General features: G+C 47.7%; 2 pseudogenes; both read right to left on the reverse strand.

Moving 5' to 3' along the window:
• Window positions 1–628: 628 nt before the first annotated feature.
• LOC126185880 (5S ribosomal RNA) lies at window positions 629–746 on the reverse strand (annotated as a pseudogene).
• A 5771-nt stretch (window positions 747–6517) lies between these two features.
• Window positions 6518–6635, reverse strand: LOC126185510 (5S ribosomal RNA; annotated as a pseudogene).
• Window positions 6636–12192: the final 5557 nt, after the last annotated feature.

Genomic DNA, 12192 nt, shown 5'->3' on the forward strand with positions numbered 1-12192 from the left:
ACTTGCCCGCGAAAGGCAACAATAAAGAAAAAAAAAAAAAAAAGCGCTGCTCCCTGCACTCTGTTAGGCGCGCCGGCCCCGGATCGAAACCGCGCGGCGGATTAACGACGAGGGCCGGTGTGCCAGCCAGCCTGGATATGGTTTTTAGGCGGTTTTCCACATCCCACTAGGTGAATACCGGGCTGGTCCCCATGTCCCGCCTCAGTTACATGACTCACAGAGATTTGAGAAACGTTCGCACTGTTTCATAATTTCCACTAGACACAGACAACTCAGGTACCTTGATACCGTCCTGGGGGCAGGAATGGCATCCAGCCACTCCTTCAAATGAACCTTGCCAAATACGATTGTAACCACGCCGACTCTGCCAACTGTGGGACAAAGGCGTAAGCAATAGCAAACCTATACCAGTTTCTTTGGCAGCAGCAGCACTCCGTCTTCAGGCAAAGAGTGACCTACCGGGACCATCCGACCGCCGTGTCATCCTCAGTGGAGGATGCGGATAGGAGGGGCGTGGGGTCAGCAGACTGCTCTCCCGGTCGTTTAATGATATTCTTGACCGAAGCCGCTACTATTCGGTCGAGTAGCTCCTCAATTGGCATCACGAGGCTTAGTGCACCCCGAAAAATGGCAACAGCGCATGGCGGCCTGGATGGTCACCCATCCAAGTGCCGACCACGCCCGACAGCGCTTAACTTCGGTGATCTCACGGGAACCGGTGAATCCACTGCAGCAAGGCCGTTGCCTACTTTCTTTGGCGCTTCAGTCTATTTATCTAATTCTGTATGGATCATTTGATAATCGCCTAACACGTAAACTAACTGCGAGAAAATGAATTAAAAGGCACTGCAGCAACGGATGAATCATTGTTTCTATCATTCACACAATGAACAGCAGCTACCAAATCCAGCACGATCAAAATATTATTCAACCGGCCTCTTAGCCTTTGGCTTTTGAACATACGACAAACTCGCGACTGTAAACAGTAAATGTGTACTTTTTACAAACATCACATGGATAACAGACAAATGTGCTACTGTTAGTAAAAAAAGGGATTATTTTAATGGTGTTTTCACTACATAATGGTCAAGCCGGAATCCAGAGCAGTGCATAGATTGGGAGTCTTTTATTCGTTTTCTGGCCATTGTTTATGTTCAGTCTTGTATTAGAGGAACATGATCGTTTGTGTGTACGATATTGTAAACATTGAGCCAAGCTTCCACAGAGCGTGGCAGCCGGCAGTCAGCAGTCAGGCTTCATTCGCTCCAACACAAGGTCCGTCCTTTCTTAGCCAACGGCAGAGTCTCGGACCTCCCGGCAAACGTACTGACAAGTGGAGGCCACGACGTTCGAATGATGGATTTACTTCAAACGACTTACACTTTTAGTCCGTTAGGACAACGTAATGTGCGACTATTAAGGTATACTACATAGGCTATTTCGGGAAAATCGCAAGAGCAGTTTTACGCGTCCATGAGGCGCCGACGCGTTGCGACCCTGAGCACGAGCTGGAGGCTGTCATGTGGTTAGCGTTCGCAATCGGTGGATCGCTAGGCCAGGTGCCGCTCATCTTTTATTATTTACAGTTTTTAACATTACTCATAATCTGTATGTGTGTGTGTATTAAACCGGGGACCTAGAAACGACGGAGAGGCTCCTTCCTGTCGTAGCTCTCAGTGGTTCACTACCCCACAACAGGCCGCAGCAATCCACCCACGTCACCGCCGCCCCACACCGAACCCAGGGATATTGTGCTCTTCGGCCCCCAGTGGACACCCCCCCCTCCCCCCTCCCTCACTGGGAACGTCTCACAAGGGAACATCCCCATCGCACCCCCCTCAGATTCAGTTATAAGTTGGCACAGGGGATAGGCCTTGAAAAACTGAACACAGATCGATCGAGAAAACAGGAAGAAGTTGTGTGGAACTATGAAAAAATAAGTAAAATATACAAACTGGGTCGTCCATGCATAAGATAGGTAATATTAAGGGCAATGTGAGGCGAAGAGCTCCGTGGTCCCGTGGTTAGCGTGAACAGCTGCGGAACGAGAGGTCCTTGGTTCAAATCTTCCCTCGACCGAAAATTTTAACTTTTTATTTTCAGTTTATGTGAAAAACTCTTATGTTTTCATCACTTTTTTTTGGAGTGATTATTACATCCACAAGAAAACCTAAATAGGGCAAAACCCGATTTTCACCCATTCGCCAAGTGTACTAGTTAGGTGGGTCGACAACATATTCCTGTCATGTGACGCACATGCTGTCACCAGTGTCGTATACAAAATATCAGACGTGTTTTCCTGTGGAGGAATCGGTTGACCTATGACCTTGCGATCAAATGTTTTCGGTTCCCATTGGAGAGGCACATCCTTTCGTCAACTAATCACACGGTTTTGCGGTGCGGTCGCAAAACACAGACACTAAACTTATTACAGTGAACAGAGACGTCAATGAACGAACGGACAGATCATAACTTTGCGAAAATAAAGAAAGCAAAATTTTCAGTGGAGGGCAGATTTGAACCAAGGACCTCTCGTTCCACAGCTGTTCACGCTAACCAGGTGACCACGGCGCTCCTGGCCTCACATTGCCCTTAATATTGCATATCTTACGCATGGACGACCCAGTTTGCATATTTTGCTTATTTTTTCATAGTTCCACACAACTTCTTCCTGTTTTCTCGATTGATCTGTGTTCAGTTTTTCAAGGCCTATCCATTGTGCCAACTTATAACTAAATCTGAGGGGGGTGCGATGGGTATGTTCCCTTGTCAGACCAGACGAGTGTAACCCCAAAGGTTTGCGTGGTAGAGTGTGTGGTGTATGGACAGTATGGTGTACGTGTACGTGGAGACAGTGTTTGTGCAGCAATCGCCGACATAGTGCAACTGAGACGGAATAAGGGGAATCAGCCCGCATTCGCCGAACCAGATGGAAAACCGCCTTAAAAACTATCCACAGGCTAGCCGGCACACCGGACCTCGACACTTATCCACCTTGCGTATTCGTGCCGGGGACCAGCACGCTTTGCACCTCTGGAAGCAGCGAGGTAGACCGCGCGGCTAGCCGGGCGGGCTATTACTTACATTACTTCATACATATCACATATGAAAGGGAATATGATGAAAAGACACATGTATCTGCATGAACTTTTATCGAATTTCCAACTTTATGCTTGCTTGTTAAAAATTATCATCACAATAAATATTCTAAGTATCGACAAGTAAACGAACAAATGCATAACATTTTCCTGAAAAGTATGCCTGTCGTGATTTCCGGGATTCCTTGTACCTGCAGTGGGGTAAGGTACCGAGAACTGCTTTGCACCGGAACGCTTCGAACTGCAGACAGAGGTTTCGAGGGCGAGGAGCGGTCTTAGAGGGCCGATGTCAAAAAAAATGGCTCAAATGGCTCTGAGCACTATGGGACTCAACATCTTAGGTCATAAGTCCCCTAGAACTTAGAACTACTTAAACCTAACTAACCTAAGGACATCACACACACCCATGCCCGAGTCAGGATTCGAACCTGCGACCGTAGCAGTCCCGCGGTTCCGGACTGCAGCGCCAGAACCGCTAGACCACCGCGGCCGGCGAGGGCCGATGTCAAACATCGATAAATATAGGTGTAAATAACACTCAAGATTACAGTGAGTTACAATATGCCAGAATATGAGGGTAATGTACGATTAATAGTCAGATGTGCTTTCGACGTTACAAGTTACATTACTGTGTTTTTCATACAGACACGGAAAACATAGATTGAAGCTGTACCTGCTACATTCATTCAACGAATGCAATTTTCTCGCATGCCAAAGGAATCTTCAGAGTTTCTAAGGAAAAATAAACCACGTTAACATTTTGAAAAATTTCCAACAGTTTCTACATCTACATAGATATTCCGCAAGCTCAGTACGGTGCATGGTGGAGGGTATCCTGTACCACTGTTGCCACTTCCCCCTCCTGTTCCGCTCGCAAATAAAGCGAGGGAATAACGACTGTCTGTATGCCTCCGTATGAGCCCTAATTTCTCCTATCTTATCTTCCTGGTCTTTAACGCAGAATGTGTGTTAGTGGCAGTATAATCGTTCAGCAAATCAGCGTCAAATGCCAGTTCTCTTAATTTTTTCAAAAGCGTTTCTCGAAAAGAAAGTCGCCTTCCCTCCGGAGATTCCCATTTGAGTCCCCGAAGCATCTCCGTAACACTTACGTGATGTTCGAACCTACCAATAACAAATCTATCAGCCCGCCTCTGAACTGATTCTATGTCTTCCTTCAATCTGACCTGGTACCGATCCCAAACACTCGAACAGTACTCAAGGATAGGTCGCACCAGCACCCTACATGCGGCCTCCTTTACAGGTGAACCACTCTTTCCTAAAATTCTCCCAATAAAGCGAAGTCAAGTCTTCACCTTCCAGACCACAGTTCTCACATACATGTTCCACCTCATATCGCTTTGCAACGTTACGTCCGGACATTAAACGACTTGACTGTGTCAAGCAGGACACTAGTAATACTGATCCGAACATTACAGGTTTGATGTTGCTACTCATCCGCATGAACTTACATTTTCCACATTTAGGGCCAGCTGCCATTCAACACATCAACTGTAAATTTTGTCTAACTCGTCTTGTACCTACAGTCACTCAACTTCGACACCTTACCGTACATCACGGCATCATCAGCAAACAGCCGCCGATTGCTGTCCACCCAATCCACCAAATCATTTGTGTACATAGAGAACAACAGCGGTACTATCACACTTCCATGTGACACTCCTGACGAAAACCTTGTCTCTGATGAACACTCGCCGTCGCGGGCAACATACTGGGTTCTACTATTTTAGAAGTATTGGATGAACGGAACGTTTTCGTAAATACACTCCTGGAAATTGAAATAAGAACACCGTGAATTCATTGTCCCAGGAAGGGGAAACTTTATTGACACATTCCTGGGGTCAGATACATCACATGATCACACTGACAGAACCACAGGCACATAGACACAGCCAACAGAGCATGCACAATGTCGGCACTAGTACAGTGTATATCCACCTTTCGCAGCAATGCAGGCTGCTATTCTCCCATGGAGACGATCGTAGAGATGCTGGATGTAGTCCTGTGGAACGGCTTGCCATGCCATTTCCACCTGGCGCCTCAGTTGGACCAGCGTTCGTGCTGGACGTGCAGACCGCGTGAGGCAACGCTTCATCCAGTCCCAAACATGCTCAATGGGGGACAGATCCGGAGATCTTGCTGGCCAGGGTAGTTGACTTACACCTTCTAGAGCACGTTGGGTGGCACGGGATACATGCGGACGTGCACTGTCCTGTTGGAACAGCAAGTTATCTTGCCGGTCTAGGAATGGTAGAACGATGGGTTCGATGACGGTTTGGATGTACCGTGCACTATTCAGTGCCCCCTCGACGATCACCAGTGGTGTACGGCCAGTGTAGGAGATCGCTCCCCACACCATGATGCCGGGTGTTGGCCCTGTGTGCCTCGGTCGTATGCAGTCCTGATTGTGGCGCTCACCTGCACGGCGCCAAACACGCATACGACCATCATTGGCACCAAGGCAGAAGCGACTCTCATCGCTGAAGACGACACGTCTCCATTCGTCCCTCCATTCACGCCTGTCGCGACACCACTGGATGCGGGCTGCACGATGTTGGGGCGTGAGCGGAAGACGGCCTAAAGGTGTGCGGGACCGTAGCCCAGCTTCATGGAGACGGTTGCGAATGGTCCTCGCCGATACCCCAGGAGCAACAATGTCCCTAATTTGCTGGGAAGTGGCGGTGCGGTCCCCTACGGCACTGTGTAGGATCCTACGGTCTTGGCGTGCATCCGTGCGTCGCTGCGGTCCGGTCCCAGGTCGACGGGCACGTGCACCTTCCGCCAACCACTGGCGACAACATCGATGTACTGTGGAGACCTCACGCCCCACGTGTTGAGCAATTCGGCGGTACGTCCACCTGGCCTCCCGCATGCCCACTATACGCCCTCGCTCAAAGTCCGTCAACTGCACATACGGTTCACGTCCACGCTGTCGCGGCATGCTACCGGTGTTAAAGACTGCGATGGAGCTCCGTATGCCACGGCAAACTGGCTGACACTGACGGCGGCGGTGCACAAATGCTGCGCAGCTAGCGCCATTCGACGGCCAACACCGCGGTTCCTGGTGTGTCCGCTGTGCCGTGCGTGTGATCATTGCTTGTACAGCCCTCTCGCAGTGTCCGGAGCAAGTATGGTGGGTCTGACACACCGGTGTCAATGTGTTCTTTTTTCCATTTCCAGGAGTGTATAAAAACTAAACTAAACTCCACCCGAACAGGCCACGAAGGCCCAACGGCCGCCGTCTCATCCTCAGCCCACAAGCGTCACCGGATGCGGATATGGAGGAGCATGTGGTCAGCATACCACTCTCCCGGCCATATATCAGTTTCTGAGACCGGAGCCGCTACTCCTCAATCAAGTAGTTCCTCAGTTTGCCTCACAAGGGCTGAGTGCACCCCGCTTGCCAACAGCGCTCAGCAGACCGGGTGGTCACCCATCCAAGTGCTAGCCCAGCCCGACAGCGCTTAACTTCGGTGATCTGACGGGAACCGGCGTTATCACTGCGGCAAGGCCGTTGGCATTTTCGTAAATATCGGTGCCGAAAATCGGCGATGAACGAATGAATGTATTTTAACAACATCTTCACGAAGAGCATTTTATCGTTCGTTGTCAAGTGTGAAGGCGCTCGATTAAGTTTTTTAACTTTCCTATAGAAACAGAGGTCGCATAACATTTGTAGTAATAATAAAAATTAGAAACCAGGTAAATAACGTTCGAAATTCAATACAAATTAATGCAAATACATATGTCCTTCCATTATATTATCTTTCAAATGTAGTATGTACTAAATACTATGACTAGTGTTGAAAAAAATAAGTAAAAAAAGACAGATGAGCGGGACTAGATATAGGCCTCCACCGACTACGGAGCTTTAACGCTAACCGTAGGACCGCCACCAGTTCGTTTTTAGTCGTAACGCACCGATTCATCAATGACGCTTAAGACTTCTCTTGCGATTTTCTTGAAGTCGCCTAGGTAGTACTCCTTACCACTTAAATATTATGGTGTCACAATGGACTATTAAAATTGTAGAAACTTTGAAGTAAATCCATGATTCGAACGTCTTAGCCTCCCCTTGTGAATGCGTACGGCTCTTGCTTCCCGACCTGTCAGCTGTTCCTCTGAGAGGCTCGATCTGTTTAGGACAACAGCCCGAAGCCTGCCAACGGTGACCAATGAAGCTTGTAGCTGTTTCTCTACAGAGGCCATTTCCTCTGTTCGAACATAACAAGCACACTCCATATCCATTTCCTACTGTGAGGAAGTACTACTTGAATGGTTGGTTGGTTGGTTGTTTGGGGGAAGAGACCAAACAGCGAGGTTGTCGGTCTCATAGGATTAGGGAAGAATGGGGAAGGAAGTCGGCCGTGTCCTTTCAAAGGAACCATCCCGGCATTTGCCTGGAGTGATTTAGGGAAATCACGGAAAACCTAAATCAGGATGGCCGGACACGGGATTGAACCGTCGTCCTTCCGAATGCGAGTCCAGTGTGCTAACTACTGGGAAGTAGTACTAACACAGGCAGTTACAGACTGAGAAACCTTGTGCAACCCAACTCGCTCTGCTCTTCCACGATACCCAGAAAGCAGTACATGCCGGCGCCTAGATTGATGCCGTGTTATTTGACTTCCAGAAGATGTTCCAAAGAGTTCCGAAATGTCACCTTTTGAGAGAAAAATGCATGTACAGAGTATCAGCTCAATTTTCTGATTAGATGGAGTTCCTAGCATAAAGAACACATCTCATTCTTACCAGGAAGGAATCTCAAGATCCAGGGGAGGGTTATAGGACCATTATTTTGGACGATATACAGTTCGTCCAACAATAGACTTCCTGATTTTATGAAAAAGAGTGGCAGAAGAATGAACAAACTGTAAGTTTATTACGAAAGCTGTAAGAATTTTATACAGAAGTTTCAAAGTACACTAGTGTGCAAAATTTAAGGATGGAAGTAACTTTCGCGTGATGTGTCGCTGCCTGGTTCAAAAGGTTCAGATGGCTCTGAGCACTATGGGACTTAACATTTGAGGTCATCAATCCCCTAGAACTTAAAACTAATTAAACCTAACTAACATAAGGACATCACACGCATCCATTCCCGAGGCAGGATTCGAACCTGCGACCGTAGCGGTCATTGCCTGGTAACATAGCTCAATGGAACTTAGACCAGAGATAGAAAGAACTGCAATGAGACGAACAGAAGTAACACTTTTATTCAACGACAATAACTACGCTCAAGTCATCGAGATTCATGACGGTCCCGTGGAAGTTACAAATGGCAGGACATGCTTCCTAAAGGTGTTTGTGATCACCACGTATGGCAATCCATGCTCTGCTACGTGCTCTCATGCTCGTCGCAAGGCTGCTAAAGAGTTCTCCTTGCAGTACATTCCATTCCTCCACCAGAACGGTTGACAACTGCTGGTTGGCCATCGGTGCAGGTCACATACCTCACACAGATCAAAGTAGATCATCTCAATGATTCCAATGATAGCCCTTCAGAGCATATGACGGCGATACAAGTCTTCGGATACCTACTGGACACCAAAATACTACACTGGCGTCCAAATGTAAAGCAACAGACCGAAATTTTGCAAGGTTGCGTTTATTTTGCAACAAAACAGTATAATCAGGTGATAGTAACGAAGAAACAATATCAAGAACACAGCACGTAAATTACTGCAACATGCATAACGGTAGACAAAAATGTTGTTCGTTTTTTCTAACTTAACGTATTTACACACACATTCCGACAATGGTTAATATGCTCAGTATGGGATGTGACCACCTCTGGCAGCAATACAGGCCTGAAAAACGACTGGGAATGTTGTGAATTATGCCATCAATATCATGTTGAGGCAATAAGCCCATTCTTCCTGCAGCGCTGCTCGCAATTCTTGGAGAATAGTTGGTGGATGCCGACGTGATGCAATCAGTGTCCCTAGTGCATCCCAGACGTGCTCTATGGGATTCAAATTGGGAGAGCGAGCAGGCCACACTTTGTGTGCAATATCTCTCGTTTCCAAGAAAATATCAAACACGCGTGCTCTATGAGGTCGAGCATTATCGTCCGCCAATACGATGTCTGGGCCCACAGCGCCTCGCAACAACAGCGGATGAGGTCCCAAGATCTCGTCACGATACCTGACAGCAGTTAAATCTTGCCGATTTAGCCGTACAGTTTCATGAAGAGGTGTTCGAGTGGTCAACATGATCCCTGGCCACACCATTAGGGATCATCCACGGTATCAGTCTCTTTCCACTATGGTTAGGTCCCGGAATCGTGTTCCACGTTACTTCCAAATGCGAATCCATCGGGAATCACTGTCCAGACCAAATCGGGACTCATCTGCAAAAAGAACATTGGTCCACTGTTCGACCGTCCAGGTGGAATGTCGATGGCTCCACTCTAGACGTTCCCTTCTGTGGAGACGCGTCATAGGTACACACACAGCAGGTTCAAAATGGTTCAAATGGCTCTGAGCACTATGGGACTAAACTTCTGAGGTCGTCAGTCCCCTAGAACTTAGAACTACTTAAACCTAACTAACCTAAGGACATCACACACATCCATGCCCGAGGCAGGATTCGAACCTGCGACCGTAGCGGTCCCGCGGTTCCAGACTATAGCGCCTAGAACCGCTCGGCCACATCGGCCGGCACACACACAGCAGGTCTCCGACAATAAAGGCCACTCTGCTGAAGCCTCGATCTCTATAAACTGTCGCCTCATGCGAGAAACAACAGAACGATTCACATTAAGCCACTGGGCCACATTAGTTTGCGACTGTTCAAATGGTTCAAATGGCTCTGAGCACTATGGGACTCAACATCTTAGGTCATAAGTCCCCTAGAACTTAGAACTACTTAAACGTAACTAACCTAAGGACATCACACACACCCATGCCCGAGGCTGGATTCGAACCTGCGACCGTAGCAGTCCCGCGGTTCCGGACTGCAGCGCCAGAACCGCTAGACCACCGCGGCCGGCAGTTTGCGACTGTCCTGCTTCAAATCTTCCCATGGCCCTCCATCGCAGAGAGTCTAGTAGGAGTCTTCTCTATGCCATACTGCACCGTCTGTGACTGTGTATACAATGACTGTCGATGTGGGACTACCCAGAAAACACTATCCGGTTTGATAGGTGCTCTCCTGTCGTTGTTGGCGTAGTTGTCCGTTGACCAGAATGCCATCTTCCGTGCAATACACGATCGTACAGACACCCATTGACAGTTCGTATGATTATATTGTGAATGAGACTCAGGACAGGGAAATAATGATTTGTTGCTTTAATTTTGGACACCGGTGTATATTGAGATGGACCCAAGAAGGAAAATGGCACTAGATGTGTTGTGTATAACTTTGTACACAACGGGACAGAGAGGTCGGCTACAGAGAGGAGCGGCAACTGTCGCTGTAGAAAAACTGGATAGGAACAGAAAAGATTGGTGAACAAGTTAACACAACTAACACAAGGTTTACTTAACCTGTATTTCTCCGAATGAACGAAGACCCCTTAGAAATAATGCAGCAAGAAACAGTCCAGCTATCACAATGTCAATTACGATGAGGCCCGCTGCATTAAGGACGTACCGTGATGTAGCGATGAGGCTCCAAGTGAAGCTGCCAGCCGTCCTGTACCGTGGCGGCAGAGGGCGCTTGAAGCCCTGAGCTGCACAGCGGGCGCGCACACTGGCTCCGTCAGATTCTGCGCGACCGCTATCGGCCTCTGACGGTAACCTGCTATTCCGTTACCAACTGTGACACCCATGAGTTTGTATTGACACGTGACACCACAGGACGTGCAGCCGTATACTAGACAACACAAGCTTGGGGATGTTATAAATTAGCTGTATAAATGTCTATTACGGCGGCAGAGCTAGAAGCCATTTTAGAAGCAATCAAGTACGCATAAAACTACATTTAGGACAAAATTATTATCTTGACTGACTCTCCAGCAGAAGTCATGATCTTGAAAAACCGTTTTGCACAGCGACACAGCAACCCAGGCGTTTGACATTATATAGCAAGTCAGTGGCTGAAAAATCGGCAAAAGGAAATCACATTAATCTGTGCGATTGTAGTCTTTCTCGGCGTATTCCACTGATAAATTCTTCTCGCGTTATCAGACGAGTGGTGGCGTCGTCTTGTCGCAACATTTCAATGGGTTTCGTACCCATCATCTTCGCCAGAAACTCATTGAAACGTTGCGACAAGACGACGCCACCACTCGGCTGATAACCCGAGAAGAATTCATCAGATTAATTTGGATGAAAGGTCATAGCGGCATCCGCTCTGCGGCCAACTGACTAAACAATGCGCAGCTTCAGGAATGCCATGTTATCCAAATGTACCACACACAGGTTACATACAACGATTTAAAAGGACGATGCGAAGCAGTTGGTACTAGGGATGGAGCAGAAGAACCAATGACGAAAGGAAACATTATGGAGCGATACACGCTGTGAGCTCACGAATATGAAGCACACGTTGTCAAGAGGATTTTATATAACCACTGCACACACCAAATTCAATCAAAGTCGCTTTAAAAAACATTTCCATCGCCTGGGACTGATCCACAACCCTCTTCATACTGGTGGAGAAAAGGGTAACATGTACCCTGTAATAGTAGGATGTACCGAAAAGGCAGACAGGATAGATGGGACACTAAATCAGCTGGATGCTATGGGTTACAAACGCCACTACTGCGTTACTACTCTTTTCGAAACAACAGACGTTAGGGTGTGTAAACTCATACACACTCATCAGCTAAAACATTATGACCTCCAATCTACTATCCATATGAACTCGTCCAGTCGATAGCAGCATCACCTATATTGGCGACAGTAGCATCGTTCGGCAGTCAGCGTCAGATGCTGGTTCTCTAAATTTTCTCAATAGTGTTTCTCGAAAAGAAAGTCGCCTTCCCTCCAGGGATTACCATTTGAGTTCCCGAAGCATCTCCGCAACACCTACGTAATGTTCGAACCTACCAATAACAAATCTAGCAGCCCGCCTCTGCATTGCTTCGATGACTTCCTTCAATCCGACATGGTACGTATCCAAAACACTCAAG

This window comes from Schistocerca cancellata, chromosome 4, assembly GCF_023864275.1.
Source record: "Schistocerca cancellata isolate TAMUIC-IGC-003103 chromosome 4, iqSchCanc2.1, whole genome shotgun sequence".
NCBI classification, from domain to species: Eukaryota; Metazoa; Arthropoda; class Insecta; order Orthoptera; family Acrididae; genus Schistocerca; species Schistocerca cancellata.